We start from the raw sequence: 27,233 nt of genomic DNA, 5'->3' as shown, positions 1-27,233 counted from the left end.
TTGTTTGTCACAATCAGATTGATATCAGTGAAGACATAAATTTTACAAATGTCAATGCACTTTGTGTAAGATGACATCTGAATCATTTGTGCCAGAAAAAAATAAATAAATAAATAAAATAAAGCAAAGCCAGGTTAAATTAATTCTGTTCTTTTACTCTCTTCATGGTAGTATACATGCATATTATTTATTTTATCTGCCACCTATAGTTATGTAGCCCCTCTGTGTGAATATTTTCCTTCATCTGCCATTCTATTCCAAACTCAGAACAGAGGCCATTTCCGGCCCCCAGAATGCTCATCTCCAGAGGTCTTTTCTTTACATTATTCCTATAGTCTGCGAGTGTTACCTGCCTTCTAACCACAGCAGCACTCCGTCCTACTGGGCCCTCATGCCACGCGCTAGAAACTATCACCTCTTTACAGGAATAGTCCATGCCAAAATCCATCAACTTACATGTAGAAAAAGTTGTGGTTCATTAACTGTACATGAATAATACTTTTAGATAAATATATTCCAAGTAAGGTAGTAAACAATGGCAAAGACGCACCTTGTCTTAACAGAAACATTTGCAGAATGGTGTGTGAAAAAGAGAGATTTTTATATTCTTGCTGGAAAAGAGAATATAGGGAAACTGACAGAGCAAACTTATTGGCAACTGTGCATGCATAAGAAGGGTTACGCATGGAGCCATCAGTTTACTCTGTTATACCATAACGAAATATCTGTCACAAAATGCTAAATGATTCTGGTCCTAAGGAAATTCAATTAAACGATTGAAACCTTCCATCCAATCTCTCATATTTCAAACTGGTGTGGAAACAGATGGCAACAGCCAGAAATCACAAATTCAAAATTGTGCATTTAACTTAAAAATGGATGAACTAAGCTCTCTCAGTTTAAAAGCAATTAAACTTACTCAAAGCCAATAGGCCCCTGACAGAATTCCAATGAGATTTATGTTAAGTACTCTGCAGAATCAGCCCCTCTCCTTGTTCACACTCATTGAGAACCTCTCAAGCGGTGAATAGTGCCACATGATTGGAAAAGGGCCTAATTCTCTCTAGTTTATAGTAGTGGCAGAATTACAGATGAATGACCTCAATGTTTGAACCTTCTTTCAAAAAATCAGCAAGGATTCAGGAAAAACTACTTGTGTGAAATACAGCTTACTTTTTTCCTTCTTCTTGTTTGACGTGATAGCTGGCAAACAGTGGATGCAGGTGAACAGTTGGATTCAATGGTTCTAGATTTCTGTAAGGTATTCGATACTGCACCACATTGTCAACTGATAAGATATGGTCATGTAGGGTAGTTTCACAAATGTGTGATTGGCTCAAAGAACTTTCAATTTTCATAGACTACCCCAATATCATACTGGACAGTGAATGTTCTACAGAAGTGTAATTAACATCAGGTGTGCCCCAAGGAAGCATAATTGGATTGCTTATGACTTCAGTATACATATTCAGTATATTGGATAAGATAAGAAGCATTCTTCAATTACCCAATGACAATGCTGTTACCTACATGCAAGTAACGTTCTTAAGTATTGTAAAGGAAAGCAAAGCAAAGCAGCTTAAACAGTGTTTGTACTTAGTATACTATTTCTTTTTCTTCTCTCATTAGCACTTACCCCATTTAGGATCGGCTCCTCGGTACTCAAATTTTGGCATTTTATTTTATCTAACCTTTTGCCAGATACCGACAACCACTCTTTCCTTCTCATCCCATCCAGTAAGCCTCCCCTGAGATGGAATTCATGGCAACTTTTCCATAACTCTCCCCATTTCCTAAACCTCTCCATTCCTTTTCCTTCATCCCTCTTGCTTTTCTTTCAACCATTCTGTCAGATCAAGGAACCACTGACTCCGAAAGCTTGTGCATATCCATATCTTTTATATGTGTTTTCTTCTGCTGCTGGTGAGTAGCATTTTTATCTATCCATATTATACTGTAACAAAGAGTAATATATATTAATTTTAATTTTAATAATCAACAGCCTTGATTTTTAAAATTAATATTTATACAGTTGCTGATAGGGCCGTGAAATGTTGACAATATTTAAGTAATATATATGCTTATGAAGTGGAAATTTGAATCTCTTGAAGAAAGGTAGTGGTTCATGGTGTGGGTTCCTGTAGTCATGTCCTAGTTCATGAACCACGGGCAACGTATGAGTGGCCAAGTAAGTGGTCCCGAAAGTCGGGATACCAGTTACTTTGGAATAAGGCTGGGCATCTCGGACATATTCTGAGTCGTGGTCACCTTTGTGCTCATATGGCAAAGACTACCAAATCCACCGGTTAGTCCCTCAGCCGTTAGGGGTAAAACCCAATGGGACTCGGGGCAAGTAAGGCTAGCAACCTGCTTCCCTGGTACTTTAAATATGATGCTGGCAACAATCAGAGCAAAATGCCTCGGACCTTTGGAGGTGACGGAGTCCCACCTCTAACTGACAAACCAGGGACTCCTAAGATACGACTTGGCAAACAAATGGTAATGAGATGGGGAGCTATTAATATCAATGGGGGCTACTCTGGGAAGAAGGTAGAGCTGGCAGAGGCTGCAAGTAAGATGAGGCTGGATGTTTTAGCTGTTAGTGACATTCGGGTAAGGGGTGAGAAAGAAGAGGTAGTGGGAGAATACAAGGTCTACCTGTCAGGAGTCAAAGCAGGAATAGCACAATGGGGTGTAGGGCTTTACATCAGGAAAGAAATGGAACCCAGTGTAGTTGCAATAAGGTATGTAAACGAACGACTGATGTGGATAGATTTGACAGTGTCTAGCAAGAAAATTAGGATTGTGTCAGTATATTCGCATTGTGAAGGGACAGATCAAGATAAGATGGATAGTTTTTATGAGGCACTCAGTAATGTAGTTGTTAGAGTAAAGGACAAGGACAGTGTTCTGCTCATGGGTGATTTTAACGCCAGGATTGGAAATCGAACAGAAGGGTATGAAAAGGTTATGGGTAAATTTGGAGAGGATATGGAGGCCAACAGGAACGGGAAACAACTTTTGGATTTCTGTGCCAGTATGGGCTTAGTAATCACAAACTCCTTTTTTAAACATAAGGACATTCACCAGTATACTTGGGAAGGCAGGGGAACCAGATCTGTCATTGACTATATAATAACAGATCAGGAACTCAGGAAGGCTGTGAGGGACACACGTGTATTCAGGGGATTCTTTGATGACACTGATCATTATTTAATCTGCAGTGAAATTGGGATTGTGAGGCTGAAAGTGCAGGAGGTCAGGTCCATATGTAGGAGGATGAGAGTGGAGAAACTTCAGGATAAGGAATTCAGGCACAAGTACATAACAGCGATCTCAGAAAGGTACCAGTTAGTTGAGTGTAGTCAATTACAGTCATTGGAAAAGGAATGGACAAGGTACAGGGACACAGTACTAGAAGTGGCTAAAGAATGTCTTGGAACAGTAGTGTGTAAAAGTAGGATGAAGCAAACAGCTTGGTGGAATGATACAGTCAAGGCAGCCTGTAAAAAGAAAAAGAAGGCATATCAAAAATGGCTACATACCAGAACTCAGGTAGACAGAGAAAGTTATGTTGAAGAAAGAAACAAAGCCAAGCAGATAATTGCAGCATCCAAGAAGAAATCATGGGAAGACTTTGGAAACAGGTTGGAGACTATGGGTCAAGCTGCTGGAAAACCATTCTGGAGTGTAATTAGCAGTCTTCGAAAGGGAGGTAAGAAGGAAATGACAAGTATTTTGGACACGTCTGGAAAACTCCTGGTGAATCCTGTGGATGCCTTGGGCAGATGGAGGGAATATTTTGAAGAGTTGTTCAATGTAGGTGAAAATGCGATCAGTAATGTTTCAGATTTCGAGGTAGAATGGGATAGGAATGATGATGGAAATAGGATCACATTTGAGGAAGTGGAAAAAATGGTCAATAGATTGCAGTGCAATAAAGCGGCTGGGGTGGATGAAATTAAGTCGGAACTCATCAAATACAGTGGAATGTCAGGTCTTAAATGGCTACACAGGATAATTGAAATGGCCTGGGAGTCGGGACAGATTCCATCAGACTGGACAAAAGCAGTAATCACACCAATCTTTAAACATGGAAACAGAAAAGATTGTAACAACTACACAGGTATCTCTTTAATCAGCGTTGTGGGTAAAATCTTCTCAGGTATTGTTGAAAGGAAAGTGCGAGTATTAGTTGAGGACCAATTGGATGAAAATCAGTGTGGGTTTAGGCCTCTTAGAGGCTGTCAGGACCAGATCTTTAGCTTACGGCAAATAATGGAGAAGTGTTATGAGTGGAACAGGGAATTGTATCTATGCTTTATAGATCTAGAAAAGGCATATGACCAGGTTCCTAGGAGGAAGTTATTGTCTGTTCTACAAGATTATGGAATAGGAGGCAAACTTTTGCAAGCAATTAAAGGTCTTTACATGGATAGTCAGGCAGCAGTTAGAGTTGACGGTAGTTTCAGGGGTAAGACAAGGCTTCAACCTGTCTCCACTGTTGTTCATATTATTTATGGATCATATGTTGAAAACAATAGACTGGCTGGGTGAGATTAAGATATGTGAACACAAAATAAGCAGTCTTGCATATGCAGATGACTTAGTTGTGATGGCAGATTCGATTGAAAGTTTGCAAAGTAATATTTCAGAGCTAGATCAGAAATGTAAGGACTATGGTATGAAGATTAGCATCTTCAAAACGAAAGTAATGTCAGTGGGAAAGAAATATAAACGGATTGAGTGCCAAATAGGAGGAACAAAGTTAGAACAGGTGGACGGTTTCAAGTACTTAGGATGCATATTCTCACAGGATGGCAACATAGTGAAGGAAGTGGAAGCGAGGTGTAGCAAAGCTAATGCAGTGAGCGCTCAGCTACGATCTACTCTCTTCTGCAAGAAGGAAGTCAGTACCAAGACTTAAGTTATCTGTGCACCGTTCAATCTTTCGACCAACTTTGTTGTATGGGAGCGAAAGCTGGGTGGATTCAGGTTACCTTATCAACAAGGTTGAGGTTACGGATATGAAAGTAGCTAGGATGATTGCAGGTACTAGTAGATGGGAACAATGGCAGGAGGGTGTCCACAATGAGGAAATCAAAGAAAAACTGGGAATGAACTCTATAGATGTAGCAGTCAGGGCGAACAGGCTTAGATGGTGGGATCATGTTACACACATGGGAGAAGCAAGGTTACCCAAGAGACTCATGGATTCAGCAGTAGAGGGTAAGAGGAGTCGGGGCAGACTGAGGAGAAGGTACCTGGATTCGGTTAAGAATGATTTTGAAGTAATAGGTTTAACATCAGAAGAGGCACCAATGTTAGCACTGAATAGGGGATCATGGAGGAACTGTATAAGGGGGCTATGCTCCAGACTGAACGCTGAAAGGCATAATCAGTTTTAAATGATGATGATGATGATGATGATGATGATGATGAAGAAAGGTAGGTGACATTCTCACAAATGCCTGTGGGATAAATTTCAAGAACTGCGATTCAAGGAAGAATGCCATGGTACATGCTTTGAAGAAGACTGTAACTTCAATAGGTGAGCTGTTATTTTCAACTTTCCATGAATGTGTTTGTCTACTAATCAGTACATCCATTATATAATGAGTAGTTGACTTTTTTCTTGTAGAAGGTAAGTTATCTACAGTACATTTTTATTTGTAATGAAATGCCAAAAGTAACAGTGATATGGTGTGATGTATTCAGCCTGTAAGTTGAAGTGTAAGTACCTATGAGATTTTCTCAATTTCAAAAGGGCTGGAGCCAAACTGATATTATTGAGCACTGTTTTCAGAGGTTATGAACACTTCGTTGTGCTTTAATTTATCACAAAATTGAATTGGTTTATATTGCTACATAAATTCAGATTTCCCATTGCCAGAAGTTGTCATCATTTTATTTCCAAACTAGTAATATATTACCATTTGTATCAGTTTGTATTAAGGGTTACCTTGGTTTTTTTTTCTACTCCATCTGTTTCTTCTGATCTCTGTACAGATGGTTTCAAACAGAAATTAGAATTTTGAGTGTTACTGTATAATTCCTGTTTATAACAATCACTACTTTTCCTGTTGAAATGCTAGGGATCTACACAGAAGTGTGACAGTCAAATGCAGACTACAAAACATGTAATTCTTTTTTACACTGTACTTAATTATTTTTATTAATTACACCTGTCTTAATCATTTAAACTCATTATTGTTACTTATGTTAGTACATATGCAGGAACGACGAAACGAGCAAAGAGAAGGAAACACATGCTATTTTTCTTGAATCCTGAAACAAATAAAAATGCAGCTGATACACAGTTTACTTTATAACAGCAGTTGCTGAGTGCCTGAAGTTGTTTGGTGTTATGTACACCAGGATTCAAAATTGTTTTATGGAGCCCCCAGTCATCTTCATTTCTTCAAAAGTTGTGAGTATAGACATGTGTGGGGCGAGGGCAAGGTGGGTGGTGATTGGGGTGGGGATGGAGGTTGGGGTGGAGGTGGTGGTGATGGTGGGGGCAGGGGAAGACAGAGTAATATGATAAGTGATTTGAAGTATGACAAGAAGTATTAGTCACTCAAGTGAGTGGTACAAAAGAGAATGAGATATTAAGGAGGCTAAAACTTTCTTTTATCTTTACAGCACAAAAGTTTTGAGAAATCTTTTTTTCCTTCCTAAGCACCAAATGGTGTACTTTATTTCCAACATTTACTTACAAAAAAGAATATTTCATCGTTAATTGGCATTCTTTGTATGCTGGGTTGTCAAATAATTCTATTAATCTGTGGAACTTGAGTAGCTATTGAGGATAAATGACAAATTGCCATTTGTCAGAAGATATTCTTCCCATCACTGTGAGGTACATATGGCAAGGCTTAACAGTACTAAAGATTTCAGGATGTTTTGATGTTGTCATGGATACTGGCACAGTGATCAATGGTCCTCTCCATTGATTAGTTCACCTGATACACATGAGGAGGCATTCCTGTGTTGTATCATTCAGCTGAGTGGCTTCACGGTATGCACTACATTGTCATATCCTCTGCAGTTTATAACTCTCCTCATTGGTAAGGTTATTCTTTACATTGCATGTCCAGTTGAGAGCAGCTGTTGTTCTCACCTGTGTTATTAATTCCATGGTTTATCACTATACAGTTATCAATTTATGCTTTAACAGGAAGTTTCTTTAAATATAGAGGTTTTGTGAGGAATTGCTTTGCTACCATGCATACATTTTTGTATACGTATTTTCAATGAATCTGACCTTTCTGAAAAATTATGCTTGTCATGTGAGTGTTACAATGAAATCCTGTAGTGATGATATTGGTATTACAGAAATGATTTTAGAAAAATCCAGAGAACGATGCATATACTTGCAACACATTCATTTTACTTTTAATTTTTCATTTTTACTATGATAATTCAAAGCCATCTTTGTTTCTGGTAATCTGTAGATCATGTTAGAAGTTCCGAAATTACCAAACTCCAGTTTCAGATGATATGATTCTACAAAACTTTTGTTACTGAAAATCAATATAAATGCTTGCTGTTTGCAGAATTGTCTGTTCTTTTGAAGGAGTATGATAATTTCAGTGCTAATTTAATTTATACATTTAGTATACTGACTTTCACATTTGAACAAAGGTTGACTTGCTTCCTCCGTAAGATCAGTTACATGTCTCGTGATTTGTAGATAAAGAGTTGCAAAACTTGAAGAGACACCAAAGCCCAGTCCAGACACTCATGCTGTTCAACTATTAGTATCCATAAAGTAACAATATTATGAGAAACAAATACTAACCAAGAGATAGAGGGGCTGGCCAGTACTTACCTCAGCTCAGTACAGCCGATAGATACACAAAAAACAGAACCGAAAATTTACATTCCTAGCTTTTGGAACAAATGTTCCTTCATCAGGGAGGAGAGAGGGGAAAGAAAGGGAAGAAGGGAAAGTGGGTTCCCTTTCTTTCCCCTCTCTCCTCCCTGATGAAGGAACATTTGTTCCGAAAGCTAGGAATGTAAATTTTCAGTTCTGTTTTTTGTGTATCTATCGGCTGTACTGAGCTGAGGTAAGTACTGGCCAGCCCCTCTATCTCTTTGTTAGTATTTGTTTCACATCTTTATATGAGATTTTCCATTAATCATTTCAATATTATGAGAAGGAAGTTGCTGCTCACCATATAGTGGAGATGCTGATTCACAGATAGACACAACAAAAACACTCTATCTTTGCCTATCTGCATCTCAGCATCTCCACAATATGGTGAGTAGCAACTTTCCTTCTCATATATTGTTAAATTCCATCCTGGATTATTTATAAAGTAACTTATTTTATGGACCACTTCATATGGGTGGGCTGACCACTATCCACAGAGCAGACATTGTAGTGTATGAGTCACTGTTTGCAGCCCTCTAGACTTTAATGCGTTATGAGTCGTATAACAACTATTTGACTGCTAGCAGACAATATTGACTAGAAGTCTTTACTGGCACTTGATCTTTACACAAACTGGTCACGTTGCTTATATGCTATAAGATACAGAAGCACTCAGCTCTGGCCTAAGATTGCTGCCAAGGTTTGGCACCGTTCACATATCTCATCAAACTTTTCTAACCATAACAAGCTTGTGTGTAATAGGTACATTTTTCGGAGACTGTACTGCTACAAGGAAATTCCTGCAACTTCAGTATTCCAACCCAGGTGAAAGAATGTAGTGGATTGAGAGAACTCAAGCCAACTTCTGTGGACACACCTTGCCACATGATACTTGGCTGCATAAACAGTAACGTGAAGCTTGCAAATACAACTGCTTCTACTATTTTTTATTTCAGTACAGTAAACTGTGAAATTTTAGAAACCAAAGGTAATGTGGGAGTGTTATCAGAAGTATTGATACAAAATGAATACCCCGTACTAAACAGAATTAAACTTCATATTTATTACAAGGGAATAAAGCAGAAAAGAACTTTAGTTACCGAATACAGGAAAACTAATTATACTAATGTTGAATGAATCTTTAAACAACAGAAAGACTTGTTTGAAAAGTAAACAAAAAGTATACCTCTGAAATCATCCAAGTTTGTTGACAAATGTGCTCACATTCTGACAAGGAGGTAGAAGACCTCTGTAATGAGTTGGAGAAATAGATAAACAGCAGCAAACTGCTCTACAAGATGATAATGCAGGATTTTAAAAGAAATTAAGACAAAACTAGAGAATGATTCTACCCCATGACATTACAGGTGCAATGCTAAATATAACGGATCCTTTACGTTAGTAGAGTTTGCTAAGAACAAAATCTCGGTTTGAATCTCATCCTTCAAGAAAAAAAATTGACTCACCAAGGTCCAATCCGAACTAACGATGAAATGGGCTGTTATTGATAAGAGCACCAAGAAACTAAGTGGAACTTGTATTGAGTTGACCTCACATTTTTTGAGTTATGATGGCAAATGGGGTGGTAAGTGATCCACAATCATTCCAAGATTTCTTTAAATGTTTGTGCAGTTCAAGATATGAACCAATACAAACTATTAGTAATGATAATAATAACACTCCAAACATATTGTGTTTTAAATGTCTGAAGCCATTTTGAGGGCTGAGAGGAATAATGTGAAACAATCAAAGCTAGATGAAAAGTAATGCAAAAGCAGTATCAATTGTGTAAATGTTCTACTTGAGGAAAACTATAGATCAGTTAACCATATGTGTAATGTACAAGATATTCGCTAATGTCATTACCAATAGCACAGAAAAAATGTTGGATTTTAATTTACAAAAGAAAATGCTGGCTTCAGAAGACACATGTAACCATGTTAATGGAAGAGATAGACAGGGGAGGTCCATTGAGTTTTTCCAAGAGATAAAGAAAAGAAATAATATAATGTAAGAATAGGTGGGAAGATGACAATATGCAAGAACAACATGGATATTTATGTTTGAAGACTGGAAGGCATTTGCAGCCTCTGGCCTCTGTTTCATTTCTTTTGTGTTAGTCCTTGTACATGAAACATGTTGGTGGAGTGCAAGAACATGTCTATAGTGACGTCCATTGAGTTTTTCCAAGAGATAAAGAAAAGAAATAATATAATGTAAGAATAGGTGGGAAGATGACAATATGCAAGAACAACATGGATATTTATGTTTGAAGACTGGAAGGCATTTGCAGCCTCTGGCCTCTGTTTCATTTCTTTTGTGTTAGTCCTTGTACATGAAACATGTTGGTGGAGTGCAAGAACATGTCTATAGTGACCTGCTAGTCAACTGTCAATGAGTTGATTGAGAAATTTGAAATTTGTCACAACATAAGGACACACCACTTAGAACCACATAATAATATTATCATTATTAATAATAATAATTTTATTGTCCTGAAGCCATTACAGCAATATACAAAGTCATACACATAATACAATACAGTACATGCTATAAAAGAACAGAATTGTTAATAACATTACAGTTTAATATCACAGGTCATGAAATCCTATATATTGTAGAGTGGGTTTACAACTAACTAGTCATAAAGTGTTTGTTTGTATTGTTGCTCTGGTAAATTTTGCATAGCTTGTGGAAGTTTGTTAAATAATTTGTGGCCCATAAGTTCATAGCTGTTAACTGATTTTGACAGTCTGTGGTAGGATGTATAGATACAGCTGTTTGTCCTAGTGTTGTAACAATGTATATTTCCCCTGCGTTTTACTTTAGGTAAGTTCTTTTTTGTGTAGATTAAAACATAATAAATATATAGATTTATTACTGTCATGATTTTTTGTTGAGTAAGCAAAGGTTTACAATGAGCCTTGTATGGTGAGCCTGTAATTATCCTAATAGCTTTCTTTTGCAGCAATAGTATATCATGCACACAAGTGGAGTTTCCCATAAAATACCATAGGATATGATGCTTTGGAAAAATGAGTAGTAAGATACTCTAACATAATTTTTAGGTACTCAGTGCATTAATCGCCTTAACAAATAGATTACCCTAGACAATTTACAACTAATATACATAATATGTGGATTCCAAGAAAGTTTATCATCCAAATACACCCCCAAAAATTTAACACAACTAGGATCATCTGATGGAAACTTGTCTTTTAAACTAAATACCATCTGCTGGGTTTTGCTTTCATTAAGCAAGAACCCATTTGCTTTAAACCAGAGTGAAGCTTGCTCAATTGTCTCTGTAACACATGTTTTAAGGCTATTAAGATCATTACTGCTGTTCAGAAACGTTGTATCATCAGCATAAAGTACTGTTCTGGATTTAATAAATGATGGCAGGTCATTTATCATTATTAGGAAAAGGAAAGGGCCCAGCACGGATCCCTGCGGAACACCTACCTTAACTTGTTCTATACTGGACATTTCTTTCCCAGCAAAGACGGCTTGCTTACAGTTTTGTAAATATGATCTTAATAGCTTAAGGCTGTTACCTTTAACGCCATAAAAGTCCATTTTTTCGAGTAGTAGTGTATGTTCTACACAGTCAGAGGCTTTGCTTAGGTCACAAAAAGTCACTTGAGCAAAGCATTTATCTTCAAATACAATGTAACATAGTGACTAATTAACTTAAATGGATAACTCAGGGTACAAAAAATTCTAGTGCCAGGAATAGGAAACTCCACAGTGAACTGAAATATGAAAACAGGTATTTTACTGAGTATGTTCTTCATTACAAAGCTATATTTAGAAAAGTTGGTAAGGCAGCCAAGCAAATGGCAAACAATAAGTTCATTGTACAAGATAAAAATAAAACAAAAACAGTGTGGTCTGTTGTCAAATCAGAGTTAGATGTTAGAGTTGGTAGTAATGAAATATCTAGGATTAAAGATAGATGATAACTTTATTGTAAACCCCAGTTGTCTTCACAAAGCTGTTTGCTCTCATTCCAGTGCTCTCACCAAAGTAAATTCCCTCCCAGTACTTGCAATTGTACATGAGTGTTCCACGAGACAGTCAAGACTTCAGACCATTCAGTTGCTGGGGCAGGCCCTTATGCATATGCCATTATGAATAACTTAGCCTTTTCCCTTTCCTATCTTTTCATCATTCTGGTTAAGAAATTTGCAATCATCAATGGTAAGAGATTATAATTTTTGCATCTCCCATCTCATTTCCCATTATTCCACTCTCAGTGGTTGGTACTGACATTTTTAATATTACCTTCTTACTTTCATTACAGTAATGGTAATTTCAGGATGTAAACATACACCAAGATGGTATGAGTGAGAAGGAGGTTACATGAGAAAAAGAATTTAAAAAAAGACCAATATAAGAACTAAAATGAGTTATTTGCGGCTGCTAGGAAGATTGGTAATAACCTGATATGAGTCCAAATTTAGTCAAATAAAAAACAGCGCTCTGTAGAAACTTCTGAATATATTCAGAATTTATAGATATCTGCAGAACCTTTTTAAGGAATGACATTTGTAAGAAATTAGTTTCCTATATCTTTATTCTGATAAATCATTCATGTATAAATCCATATTAAAATATAAGGACTGATAAAAAAAGAAACTTGATTGTTCACATTAATAAGGAACAGTCTGTGTAGCATACCAGCACATGACTACTTCTGATCTCAACTTTAGTGAATTGTGGCTTATTTGTCTCATAATGTACATAATCTCAATCATTTGATTCAGGTTCAGGAGACACATCAAATTGCCGTAAAATTTCACCATAAGCACAGAACAGCTGATGTTAACAAACATAATAATAATAATAATAATAATAATACAATTTTGTTATATGTACATACAATAAAATCTACCCCTTAATTACTCCTTGCTCAAATTATCATTTCATCCTCAATGGATTCTTCTATTGAATAACAGAATTTCTCCAACAGAATATGTTTAAAATTTCTGGCTTCATGTTAAATATGTTTTTGCCCATTAACTTGTCATATATTGTCGTACCCTAATACTTTGGCGTCCGTGCATATAATTTCAACTGGTGCATGGGTATCAAACCTTATTTTTAATTCTTGTATTTTATGTGTGGTTGAAATGATTCTCCTCAAATAATTTTTGTCTGTTGTGTAGGAAGATTACAATTTCATTAATTTATATGTAGGGAACAAATAGGATTTGTAGTTTCCGAAATAATGGGCGACAAGACTCTGCTGTGCAGTACACATGTATCTGACAATTTTCTTTTGCAGTTTCAGCATTCGAGACACGTACTTGGATTTCCCCAGAAAATGATACCATATCTAACAACAAATTCAAAATAACTATGATAAGCAACTTTTTGTGTACTCAAGTGAATGGAATTTGCTAGTATTTGCATTGCAAATACAAAAGTACATTGTTCACTTGATATGAAGTCAATATGGGTATTTCATCTTAAGTTCTTGTCCACATTTAGTCCCAGGAATTTGACTGTATCAACTTCTTTCATAAGTTGATTGTTATGTTGTATTTTAGGTTTCACGTGTTTTGAATGTTTGATTTTGAAATGCACCGTATAAGTTTTTGCAATGTTCGGTTTCAACTCATTTAACTGGAACCAGTTTTCTAAGGTGTCCAGTGTGCTTATGATGGAGCTCAGAATTTTTTCTGCATTGTCATCTTCAATTGAAACAGAAGTATCGTCTGCAAACTGAACTGATGGAGAATTTATTTTTATGGGTAAGTTATTTACATAGAATAGGAACAGGATTGGCCCCAAAATGGAGCTTCGAGATATGCCCTGTGATACTGTACTCCATTTAGAATCATAATTCCTTGCATCTGAGATAATAGTTACCCTTTGTTTTCTGTTGTGTAAATATCATGTGAGCCAGTTAAAAGCATTGTTCTTAATCCTGTATTTGTCTAATGTGTAGATAAGCAAGAGATGGTTCATGGAATCAAATGCTCTAGTGAGATCATAGAAGATACCTGCAACTTTACTCCTCTGAGCCAATGATTTGCATATCTTTTTGGTAAAGTTATTCACTGCATCCAAAGTGTTTTTTCCTGGTTGACATCAAAACTGGTTTCTTATAATAATATTTTTTATAATAAAATTTTTCACAGCTATTTTCTCTAACACTAAAGAACCTTCTGAACAAGAAGTTGTAGCCCAATTCCAAAACTGAACGTTAAGTGCTGGGGTAGTGATATGCTGTTCAAAAGTCTGTGTCATTAATGCTGTCTTGCACTGGCTGAGACAGAAGATGAAGCAGTAGTCCTATCTCATTTAGTATGACAGTGGCACGGATGTTAGTTTTTAAGTATACAAGTACTAAAAGAAGAAAAAGCTACTCCAAATTCAAGATCAACATAAACCAAAGGTGCAGGGAATGATTCAGAAGTGACAATGGACAAACAGTGAAATTTCAGTGTAAGCTATTATAATCAGTGTCAATAAATGGGCTGTTGACATCAGTAGCTCAAAACTAAGGACTGACCCCACCCATAAGGAGGGAAGGAGAAGGGGAAGGGGAAGGAGTTGGTGAGGGCTTGAGCCTCATTCCTTTGGTTGTCACTTTTTAATAGAGCTAATAAACAAAGTAATGTTATGCGCAACTTGACTTGAGAACATTAGTGCTTTACTAGCCTTGGTCCTTTTGGAGGTGATATGCCTTTGCCTTCCTCCAACCTCAGAACCGACTTACCTAGACTGTTTCGGGAGGGGGGGAGGGGGGGGGGGGTCATGTACCTTCATAAATCATTGCCAGACATAAAAATTCTAAGATAGTGTGGGGATCGAAGTTTGGACCTTTGGATTGTAGTATGGCACATACCTGCTGAGCATAGCAACAAAACAAAAATAAACAGAATATGTGTGGCTGTGGTACCACTATACTTCATTCAAATGCACAGGGCAAGTCAATACACAGCCGATGAAACAGCTACCTGTTTTTCACCACTGAGATAGGCATAAGCTCCCAGTCAACTGCAAAAACAACAGGAAGTCTCATTTTTCAGTGCACTTCCACTCCATTTCATTAACTTTACTAGCCAATATTTAGTATTTATGAACAAATGAGGCACTGACTTCATGGTTAATACTCAAAATAACTAATTTTTTTACACTTTGCAAGGTCAAAATTTAAAAATACATTGTTATTCAGAATTGGCAACTGATGGCAAATTGTTTTGTGTTTCTATGATGATAAAAAGAAGAAATGTTATTGAAAAAGTGAATTCAGTCATGGATGATATAACTGAGATAAACAGAATCAAACTGAACTCAATTTTCAAAACAATAATACTCTGAAGACAGAAATTTTAAGACCTACTTTATTTCTGCATCAACACAGGAAACGAATTTCTTGAAGATCACCTAATGAACACACACGTGAAAATACGAATTTACCTATCACAAGAGTCCAGAACAATATGATCAATATTTTTGAGTCTGAAAATAAAGAATTTGTGTTGTAGGCTGAAGAGGCAGCTGAAATTAGTATCAAGGAGCAAATGTCTCTACATCTACATCTATACTCTGCAAGCCACCTGATGGTGTGTGGCGGAGGGTACTTTGAGTACATCTATCAGTTCTCCCTTCTATTCCAGTCTCGTATTGTTCGTGGAAAGAAAGATTGTTGGTATGCCTCTGTGTGGGCTCTAATCTCTCCGATTTTACCCTCACGGTCTCTTCACGAGATATACGTAGGAGGGAGCAATATACTGCTTGACTCCTTGGTCAAATTATGTTCTCGAAACTTCAACAAAAGCCCATACCGAGCTACTGAGCGTCTCTCTTGCAGAGTCTTCCACTGGAATTTATCTATCATCTCCATAACACTTTTGTGATTACTAAATGATCCTGTAATGAAATGCACTGCTCTCCATTGGATCTTCTCTATCTCTTCTATCAATCCCATCTGGTACGGATCACACACCGGTGAGCAGTATTCAAGCAGTGGGCGAACAAGTGTACTGTAACCTATTTCCTTTGTTTTTGGATTGCATTTCCTTAGGATTCTTCCAATGAATCTCAGTCTGGTATCTGCTTTACCAAAGATTAATTTTATACAGTCATTCCATTTTAAATCACTCCTAATGCCTACTCCCAGATAATTTATGGAATTAACTGCTTCCAGTTGCTGACCTGCTATATTGTAGCTAAATAATAAAGGATCTTTCTTTCTATGTATTCGCAGCACATTACACTTGTCTACATTGAGATTCAATTGCCATTCCCTGCATCATGCGTCAATTCATTGCAGATCCTCCTGCATTTCAGTACAATTTTCCATTGTTACAACCTCTCGATATACTACAGCAATCTCTTGGAATAGGATATATTAAATAAGATGCTGATATTACCTGTACAATGAAAGAATAACTTATAGCTATTGTCAAGCTCCATAAATTTGATGCAGGGAGTAAAGAAGGTACTGTTCTGCAATTCACAGAAAAGGTAAGATTACAGAAGACTAGGCTTACTGGCTTAGTGTTCAATGGCTGCTTTACAATGGCCGGTAAAATTCTTGGTATTCAAGAAAGTATCACGATAAATCTCCAGAAACTGTGCCTGTTCATTGTGCTTCCCATCAGTCACTTAATGGTCAATGATGTCGATAATGTACCAGAAAATACAAGTACAGTTGAAATGATAAAATGAGTGATCAGGTAATTTAAGGACAGCACTCTTAGAAAGATAAAACTTGCAACCCTTGTCTAAAAGATCTGAAAAATGCAAGTCTATGTTACTGTTTTCTAAACATTTTATAATGATCAAGGAAACTGTAAGTCATTTCTGTAGTTCATGAGGTGAAGCCAGAAAGTTATACACAAACTTTCCAGTTATGTATTGCAACATTCATTTTTGTGTCAAAATCATATCAAGATATTCCTCATGTTTGGAGGCAGATGCAAATAAATAAGTGTGTGGAGTGTGTCTCTCAGTCTACACACCACCATGTAGAAATAGGAACTTTTAGAGATTTTTTGCAAACACAGAGTCAAATCAAAAGACAAATTTTATGATTTCCATGGAATAAAAAATACATATAATTTTTTGACGCTCATCATTCAGATGCTCAGAATTTTTGCATGACAAACTCATCATTTGAACATTCCTATAGCCACTCCACTTGATTATACTGAGTAAAGCTTTTTATTACCTACCTATACTCTCTAGTTATGTCACTTGAATCGTGATTTATAGACAACAATGAGACACCATTGCAAGCAATTTTAAATCATCTCAGTGTTACTGAAAATATAAGCATAGGTATTTTCAGCAAAGCTGTGAAGGCAATGGCTGAGATTTATGTCACAGGAAAAATCTAGAAGTAGAAGTTGTTATTTTTTATTGAGAAACAGAGCTGTGATGAAAAAGTGACCTCCTTTCAGAAACAACATTGTTAAGACGATTTGTTAAGATTAGATTAGATTAGATTTGGTTTAAATTATATGATAATTTGACCAACAGTGTGCACTGCTGAAATGTCATTTAGAACCCTCAGCTGAGTAAAGATGTAGATGAGTTGCACAGTTAGTTAAGAGAGAGAAAAAACATGTGCAAAACCTTCACTTTGCTTTTTATGGAACTACAATACTAGATATCTATGTAGAATTATCATTTCATGTCACAATATTTTCCTAAACTTGACTGTAACTTTAATTTTTTTGTTCAGTCGTAGCTTCTACATAACAAAAGATAATTGATTTTAAATGTAGTTTTAACGTATCATCTAATATTTATTCTAAATTTCGATAGCACTCTTTATTATTTGCTGCAGCATTTGTTCTTTTTTGTATTTCATCTGAATAAATAAATGGAATAGATCAGAAATTTGGGTTTTTGATGTGATTGTGCAGTCTAAAGTCATATTAGTTGTTTCATTACTAATTACCAAACAGTGTCCATTATGTTTTATGAATTTCAGCATTTTCTACATTCCAGCCATGAATACATTAAAGATTTTCTTGCCTTGCCTTAAAAGTAGTCAAATGGATATTGAAAGAAATGTCAGTGGAAACAAAAGTGAAAGGTAAAGAATGCTGCTACACGGTACCCAGAAATCTTCAATAGTCCCAATCTGCTTTGTACTCATTGATATATAATGAGTTAAAAAAGGTTAAAGCTATATATTTCAATTTTGTTTACAAAATAACTTTACCACTTTCAGAATACTCTCTATTATACTAAATACATTTATTCTAATACTTATCTGCAGGGGTGACAGCCAATTTCTCTGTCTTTATTTTTTCCTTGGCTGCTTCTCAACATCAAATTGGTGTCCTTTCATGCCTCTCTTCGTGCACTGAAACAAGAAGAAATTTTACAAAGCTGGGTCAGGCAACTAAGTTACATGTGAAAAGGGAGCCATACTGTTTTTGACCAACAACTGGGACATTGTGATGGCTGTGTGAACTGTTTGAAAAACCAGTCTCATCCTGCCACAAGTTCAGTCTTTTTAGACCTTTACTGTTCTGCAATCATCTCAGAACCTCCAAATAAAAAAGCTGAGATAGGGCCTGAGCTGGTAGTGAAAATTCTAATTACATTATCAGCCTCACATCATAAAAAAGTACTGTCTTAATGTTTAACTTCTCTTGATGAATTTCTTTAGTATGAAATTACAGTGACACTTCCCATTAGCTTTCCACACTTCTGAACATTCCTAGGTCCACTGTTCCCAATGTGATAGTGAAGTGGAAATATGAAGGGACACATTAAAGCACAAAAGCATACAGGCTAACCTCGTCTGTTGACTGACAGAAACCCCCAACAGTTGAAGAGGGTCATGAGGTGTAATAGACAGACATCTATACAGACTATCATAGAGGAATTCCAAACTGCATCAGTGTCCACTGCAAGTTCTATGACAGTTAGGAGGGAGGTGAGAAAACTTGGATTTCATGGTCAAGCGGCTGCTCATAAGCCACACATCATGCCAGTAAATGCCAAACGACACTTCACTTGGTGTAAGGAGTGTAAACGTTGGATGATTGAACAGTGAAAAAACATTGGGTGGAGTGACGAATCATGGTACATAATGTGGCGATCCATTGGCAGGATGTGGGTATGGCGAATGCCCAGTGAACATCATCTGCCAGCGAGTGTAGTGCCAACAGTAAAATTCAGAGACGGTGGTGTTATGGTGTGGTCATGTTTTTCATGGTGGGGGCTTGCACGCCTAGTTGTTTTGCATGGCACTAGAACAGCACAGGCCTACATTGATGTTTTAAGCACCTCCTTGCTTCCAACTGTTGAAGAGCAACTCAGGGACCACTGTTGAAGAGCAACTCAGGGATGACAATTGCATCTTTCAACACAGTCGAGCTCCTGTTCATAATTCCTGGCCTGCGGTGGAGTGGTTACACAACAATAACATCCCTGAATCTTGTAGAACACCTTTGTGATGTTTTGGAATGTCGACTTCATGCCAGACGTCACTGACCAACATTGATACCTCTCCTCAGTGCAGTACTCCATGAAGAATGGGCTGCCATTCCCCAAGAAACCTTCCAGCACCTGGCTGAACGTATGCCTGCGTGAGTGGAAGCTGTCATCAAGGCTAAGGGTGGGTCAACACCATATTAAATTCCAGCATTACCGATGGAGGGTGCCAGGTGTCCGGATACTTTTGATCACATAGTGTATCATTACATTTGAGTTCTGAATATGTTCTAAGATTCTATAACAAATGGCTGTTAAGGATAGTGGACTGCAGTTTTGTGAGACACTCCTGTTACCCTACGGGTGTGATCTGTACTTTTATCAAACCATTGAGCCTCGTTTTTTTTTTAGTGATCTACAGTAGACTATGGATAAAAGAGGGGCTAACTATCCACAAATTCAGTACCGGATCTGATACATATTCCATTGGGTCCTTGAACTTTGTTAATTTTACCACTTTCATTTTTTTCTCAACACCTCTGACAGTAATATCTACATCACTCATATTTGCAGTGGTGCAAGAATTAAATTGGGGCAATAACTGTGGATTTTCATTTGTAAAGGAACATTAGAAAACCAATTTCAGCATTTCTGCTTTTGCTTTGCTACCCTCACTTTCAATCACTGTCTTGTCCATGAGTGACTTGCCCTGACAATGTACCACATATACAACACATATGATCATAATTTCTTGGGGGTTTTGTGAGAGATCCTTTGATAATTTTCTGCTACAGCAGTCACATTTCCCTCTTGGCAGATAAACGCATTTCATTCAGCATTTTCTTATCTCTACCCCAATGCTCTTTTTCTTGAGATATTTCTGTACAATAATTATATCTCTAATCATTAACCGTTCTATTCTGTACACATGTATAAAGTGCATGGTCAATTATTCTTCCAAACCTGTCCCTCAGTTCATCTACATCCTCCTCTCTTGAACTAAACAGTTTGGGTTCATTATTGAGGTGTGACACTAAAGTGCATGGTCAACTATTCTTCCAAACCTGATCCACAGTTCTTCTATGTGCTTCATTCTAGAACTAAATATTTCAAGCTCTTTATTGACACTGCTTCCTCTTTATATAGTTTGCTGAAAATAAAATCTGTAATTATTGTTGTTACTATTGGTTCATGGTTAATGACATAAGTGTCTATCTGGATACCCCCGAGAGGCCAGGTCTATTTGTTGCTGTTAGATCCAATATATTCCCACCATGAGTGTGCTTCCAAATAATCTGTTCTGGGTAGTTCTCAGAGAATTTCATGTTTCACAGGACATCTTGTCATGCCCACCACTTACAAAATTATAATTTGCCAGTTGATTGTTGGATGATTAAGCCCTCTCCAGTAGTGAACTCAGGTTTTCTCTATAAAATTTTATCACATCTAGATATGAGTCCGGTGATTGATAGAAGGATCTGGTTTACATCCTCCCTTGATAATGAGTCTTGCACAGTAAATCTCGGATATACCTTCATTGTATACCTTGGTGTATACCTTGGCAGATATGAGTATCTTATTTACTGTGACAAATACACCACCTCCATTTACCATTAGCCTCTCCTTTCAATACACACTTACGGTTTCTCCAAAAATCTTACTGCTTTCAATTTTGGATTTTAATCAGCTTTTTGCAGCTGGTATTATGTGAGCTCACTGCTTTTTTAGGTGCAGTTCAAGCTCTGACACTCTATAATGAATGTTTCAGCAGTTAATCATTAGGATTTTAAATACTCTCACCTGTAGGGGACATTTATTTGTTCCTTATACTGACATTTCTGGGCCCCCTACAGCTGTCGTTATCTGGACTGACTGACACACACACACCAGGGCAGCGGCATCAGATATATAGTGCACACTTGTCCCATATAGGAGGACTCTACAGTTCTCAGTCCCTTGGTACAAGTCCGGGAAGTCATAGCTTAGCTAGACATACACTATGTGATCAAAAGTATCCATACACCTAGCTGAAAATGACTTACAAGTTCGTGGCACGCTCCACCGGTAATGCTGGAATTCAATATGGTGTTAGCCCACCCTTAGCCGTGATGACAGCTTCCACTCTCGCAGGAATATGTTCAGTCAGGTGCTGGAAGGTTCCTTGGGAATAGCAGCCCATTCTTCATGGAGTGCTGCACTGAGGAGAGGTATCGATGTTGGGAGGTGAGGCCTGGCACGATGTCGGCATTCCAAATCATCCCAAAGGCATTCTATAGGATTCAGGTCAGGACTCTGTGCAGGCCAGTCCATTACGGGGATGATATTGTCATGTAACCACTCTGCCACAGGCTGTGCATTATGAACAGTTGCTTGATCATGTTCAAAGATGCAGTCACCATCCCCAAATCATTCTTGAACAGTTGGAAGCAAGAAGGTACTTAAAATATCAATTTAGGCCTCTGCTGTGATAGCGCCATGCAAAACAACAAGGGGGTGGAAGCCCCCTCCATGAAAAATACGACCACACCATAACACCACCATCTCCAAATTTTACTGTTGGCACTACACACGCTGGCAGATGACGTTCGCTAGGCATTCGCCATACCCACACCCTGCCATTAGATCGCCACATTGTGCACCATGATTCGTCACTCCACACAACGTTTTTCCACTTTAAATCATCCAATGTTTATGTTCCTTACACCAAGTAAGGCGTAGTTTGGCATTACCAGCGTGATGTGTGGCTTATGAGCAGCCACTCGACCATGAAATCAAAGTTTTCTCACCTCCCACCTAACTGTCATAGTACTTGCAGTGGATCCTGATGCAGTTTGGAATTCCTGTGTGATAGTCTGGATAGATGTCTGCCTATTACACATTACGACCCTCTTCAACTGTCAGCGGTCTCTGTCAGTTAACAGATGAGGTCGGCCTGTATGCTTTTGTGCTGTACGTTTCCCTTCTTGTTTCCATTTCACTACCAAATTGGAAACAGTGGACCTAGGGATGTTTATGAGTGTGGAAATCTCGTGCACAGATGTATGACACAAGTGATACTCAATCACCTGACCACGTTCGAAGTCTGTGAGTTCCACGGAGCACCCCATCCTGCTCTGTCATGATATCTAATGACTGCTGAGGTCGCTGATATGGAGTAACTGTCAGTAGGTGGCAGCACATTGCACGTAATATGAAAAACATATGTTTTTGGGGGTGTCCAGATACTTTTGATTACGTATTGTAGAACCCTCAAAGTCTTTTGTTAAGTCTTTTCACTCACTTCAGAACCAGTGGGCCACTATCAGTTCTGGGGACAGTGCTGCAAATTATGATCTTGATTGAAACTCTGTTAGCAAGGCTGGTCTTCTCAATCTTCCTATACTATATTTAATGTCAGACTGACCATGTGTTCTGTTCTTTCAAATAGGTGGTCACCGCTCCCCAATACTTGCTGCAATCTCACGTATTCATGCTGCATGTATGATAGTAGGTAGAAAGAAGGATATGAAGAAAGACACAAAGAAGTGTGAGAATCCTGATGGCAGTGCTAATTTTGGCAGCTCTTGGGGAAGTCATATGCTAAGATGAGAAGTAGCTATATCAGATCTGGTAAGTTTGTCATTGCACTAACACTGACATATTACTCAATGCAAGTTTTTGTCAGGCTGACCACCAATCTGTGCTAACATTTATTTTTTTATGCATTGTAGTGATCTACATGAGGAAACAACAACCCTTGAGCTAAGCGCATAGTGTGACAACTTTGAAGAGTTTGCCAGTCAGCAATTTTGATCAAAGGTCCACATTATCATACATCAGAACTCATAAAAAGGTTAGACCATCAGTTTTTACATGCCTTCTGTATTGTCTAAAAGCTATCAAAATGATTTATCTTTAATTTTTCAAAGCTTTCTTATAATGCAAAAGTAGTGAATCTATGAAAATTGTATACCACAGTACTCCTTTCATAGAGAATACATTATATTCAGAATAAGCTAACAGCAAACATGAAACACCTTAGACTCAATAATTGTGATACAATTGTATTAACAATGATCCACTGTGTACAAAGTCCTATACTGTTCCTCCTGGGTATATACAGGGTGTTTCAAAAATGACCGGTATATTTGAAACGGCAATAAAAACTAAACGAGCAGCGATAGAAATACACCGTTTGTTGCAATATGCTTGGGACAACAGTACATTTTCAGGTGGACAAACTTTCGAAATTACAGTAGTTACAATTTTCAACAACAGATGGCGCTGCAAGTGATGTGAAAGATATAGAATACAACGCAGTCTGTGGGTGCGCCATTCTGTACATCGTCTTTCTGCTGTAAGCGTGTGCTGTTCACAACGTGCAAGTGTGCTGTAGACAACCTGGTTTATTCATTAGAACAGAGGATTTTTCTGGTGTTGGAATTCCACCGCCTAGAACACAGTGTTGTTGCAACAAGACGAAGTTTTCAACGGAGGTTTAATGTAACCAAAGGACCGAAAAGCGATACAATAAAGGATCTGTTTGAAAAATTTCAATGGACTGGGAACGTGACGGATGAACGTGCTGGAAAGGTAGGGCGACCGCGTATGGCAACCACAGAGGGCAACGCGCAGCTAGTGCAGCAGGTGATCCAACAGCGGCCTCGGGTTTCCGTTCGCCGTGTTGCAGCTGCGGTCCAAATGACGCCAACGTCCACGTATCGTCTCATGCGCCAGAGTTTACACCTCTATCCATACAAAATTCAAACGCGGCAACCCCTCTGCACCGCTACCATTGCTGCACGAGAGACATTCGCTAACGATATAGTGCACAGGATTGATGACGGCGATATGCATGTGGGCAGCATTTGGTTTACTGACGAAGCTTATTTTTACCTGGACGGCTTCGTCAATAAACAGAACTGGCGCATATGGGGAACCGAAAAGCCCCATGTTGCAGTCCCATCGTCCCTGCATCCTCAAAAAGTACTGGTCTGGGCCGCCATTTCTTCCAAAGGAATCATTGGCCCATTTTTCAGATCCGAAACGATTACTGCATCACGCTATCTGGACATTCTTCGTGAATTTGTGGTGGTACAAACTGCCTTAGACGGCACTGCGAACACCTCGTGGTTTATGCAAGATGGTGCCCGGCCACATCGCACGGCCGACATCTTTAATTTCCTGAATGAATATTTCGATGATCATGTGATTGCTTTGGGCTATCCGAAACATACAGGAGGCGGCGTGGATTGGCCTCCCTATTCGCCAGACGTGAACCCCTGTGACTTCTTTCTGTGGGGACACTTGAAAGACCAGGTGTACCGCCAGAATCCAGAAACAATTGAACAGCTGAAGCAGTACATCTCATCTGCATGTGAAGCCATTCCGCCAGACACGTTGTCAAAGGTTTCGGGTAATTTCATTCAGAGACTACGCCATATTATTGCTACGCATGGTGGATATGTGGAAAATATCGTACTATAGAGTTTCCCAGACCGCAGCGCCATCTGTTGTTGAAAATTGTAACTACTGTAATTTCGAAAGTTTGTCTGCCTGAAAATGTACTGTTGTCCCAAGCATATTGCAACAAACGGTGTATTTCTATCGCTGTTCGTTTAGTTTTTATTGCCGTTTCAAATATACCGGTCATTTTTGAAACACCCTGTATGTGACTAATTGGTATGTTCCAGCTATATTTTAATTACTCTAACATTAGAGCTATCTTATTCTCATGTGTCATTATGGAACTACTTAAATTTTTTTCCGCTTCAAGTTGAAATTTTTTCATTTGACTAGTATCCAAAGAAAACTGCACAGATAGCCAGTTTGTCACACACAATCCCCCCCAATAAAAAATCATGAGGTTACAACTGGAGATCAGATATTAGCTTTGTATACTCACTTTAAACATATGAGCAAATCCTATAACATCATCTCTGTCCACATGCTCGGAGACTTGTCTTGTGAGTCTCTGCCGCTATCCATGTAAATGGAAACTCATCACTTGAGTTTGTTGTTGGGCAAAAGTTGATCTGACCCATGTATAAAGGAGAGTGCACTTAAAGAGCGATGTTTCGCATAATGAGTGACGATTTAGTGTGGCATCACCAGCCATTCACACATGATGGTGGAAACGTTCATCAATATGAATATGTTTCATTGTCAGCAGCAGTATGTGAATAATGCCTTTAGTATGTACTGCAGTCTAAGTTTAGCACTCTTTCTGTTACCATCTTAGTATAGCTTGTGGTCATACATTTTTCTAAACTTGTGTTTACACAGAGTTTTTTTGTGTGCAAATTTTAATAACCTTCATAGAAATGTCCCCAAAGATAGAGCTACAAGAAGATGACCTTATAAGAAAGAAAATTACCTTGGAAACAAAATGTAAAATCATTGAAAAATGTGAACATGGCATGAGCGTTGCTGATTTAGCACGAACATACAATCAGTCTACATCCTCAATGATGATTAAGGAAATAGATGCTTCAAAGGAGTGACAAGAGTATCTAAACAATGGTTTCATATTCTGTGCAATGTTGAAAGGTTGCCCCTTATATGGATAAATGAAAAGCAATTGGAAGGTGACACTATTAATGAGAACATCATTTGTGAGAAGCCAAGAATGATTTTTATGGACCTTGTTAGGAAGGCCCCAGGATCAGCAGCAGCCAAAGAATTGTTTGAGGGAAGCCATGGGTGGTTCAAGAAGTTTAAGGAAAGAACTGGCATCCAGTATGTTGTGAAGCATGGCGAAGCAGCCAGCTCCAACACAAAGGCAGTAGAGAACTCCATGATGGTTATCTGCTGCAACAGATTTTTAATTGTGACAAGACGGGTCTACTGTGGAGAAAGAAGTCAATGCGTACCTTTATAACAACAAATGAGAATGCATTGCCTGGTCACAAGTCAATGAAAGACCATCTCACACTGCTACTCTGTGCCTATGAAGGCAGCAATTTGCAAATTAAACCACTACTTGTTTATCATTCAGAAATTCCATGAACCTTCAAGAAGTGTTAAGTGCTGAAGAGCAGATTAAATGTGATGTGGAGGTCCAACAACAAGGCTTGGGTGACATGGGATTTTTTGTGATTGGATCAATGAAGTGTTTGGTCCTTTGATGAAAAAACTATTTGCTTGAGATGGATCTGCCATTCCATGTGTTACTTGTTATGGACAATGCTCCTGCCCATCCTCCAGGCCTACACGACCACTTCCTTGAAGAATTTGAGTTCATTAAGATCCAATTTCCACCTTTCAAAACCACACCATTATGCCAGCCTATGGATCCAAATTATTTCTAATTTTAGGAAGCTCTACACTAAAGCACTTTTTGAGCATTGCAGTGAGTTGACTGAAATTACCAATCTCACTCTCAGGGAGTTTTGGAAATATCACTTTAAGATTGTTGTGTGCATGATCGAAAAGGAATGGGAAGGGGTTACCTAGAGAACTCTCGGTTCTGCTTGGAAGAAGCTTTGGACAGAGTGCATTGTCGAATGTGGCATTTGAGTCAGTCCCTGTGGGGCTTGTAGTCAATGAGATTGTGCATTTGGTCAAGAGCTTGGGACTAGAAGTGGATAACAATGATATTGATGAGCTGGTGGAAGATCACAGCCAGGAAATGACCTCCGAAGAACTTATGGAGTTGCAGTGTATTTCACAGCACAAAGTTGTGGAGAGGAGGAAGAGGCAGTAACAGCAAAGCAGCAATCTTCTGGGCCAATAAGAGAAATGCTGAAAGCATGGGAATCAGTTGCATTACACTGAAAATCATCACCCCGATAAAGCAGTGGCTATGCGTGCTACAAATTTGACAATAATGCTGTATCGTAATTTCGCCAAGTGTTAAGTGTTGGCCAAAACAATTAACTATAGACAGCTTCCTAGTAAAAAAGAATTATTTATGTATTGTGACTAATAAAGTATATAATACTGTATGTATAATTTCCTT

General features: G+C 38.1%; 1 protein-coding gene across 1 annotated transcript in view; it reads left to right on the top strand.

Annotated features, from left to right (window-relative positions):
- The first annotated feature begins 6,951 nt into the window (after window positions 1-6,951).
- Window positions 6,952-27,233, top strand: part of LOC126473849 (uncharacterized) — a 35,641-nt gene continuing 15,359 nt past the window's right edge. Inside the window, exons 1-3 of the mRNA XM_050101177.1 lie at window positions 6,952-7,070; window positions 22,722-22,903; window positions 23,005-23,126. The gene's annotated coding sequence lies outside the window, so the exon portion shown is untranslated. The remainder of the gene's footprint in view (window positions 7,071-22,721; window positions 22,904-23,004; window positions 23,127-27,233) is intronic.

The sequence above is a fragment of the Schistocerca serialis genome, chromosome 4 (genome assembly GCF_023864345.2).
Source record: "Schistocerca serialis cubense isolate TAMUIC-IGC-003099 chromosome 4, iqSchSeri2.2, whole genome shotgun sequence".
Taxonomy (NCBI): domain Eukaryota; kingdom Metazoa; phylum Arthropoda; class Insecta; order Orthoptera; family Acrididae; genus Schistocerca; species Schistocerca serialis.
Note: the sequence above shows the minus strand (reverse complement) of the source record. Positions and strands in the feature narration are given on the sequence as shown.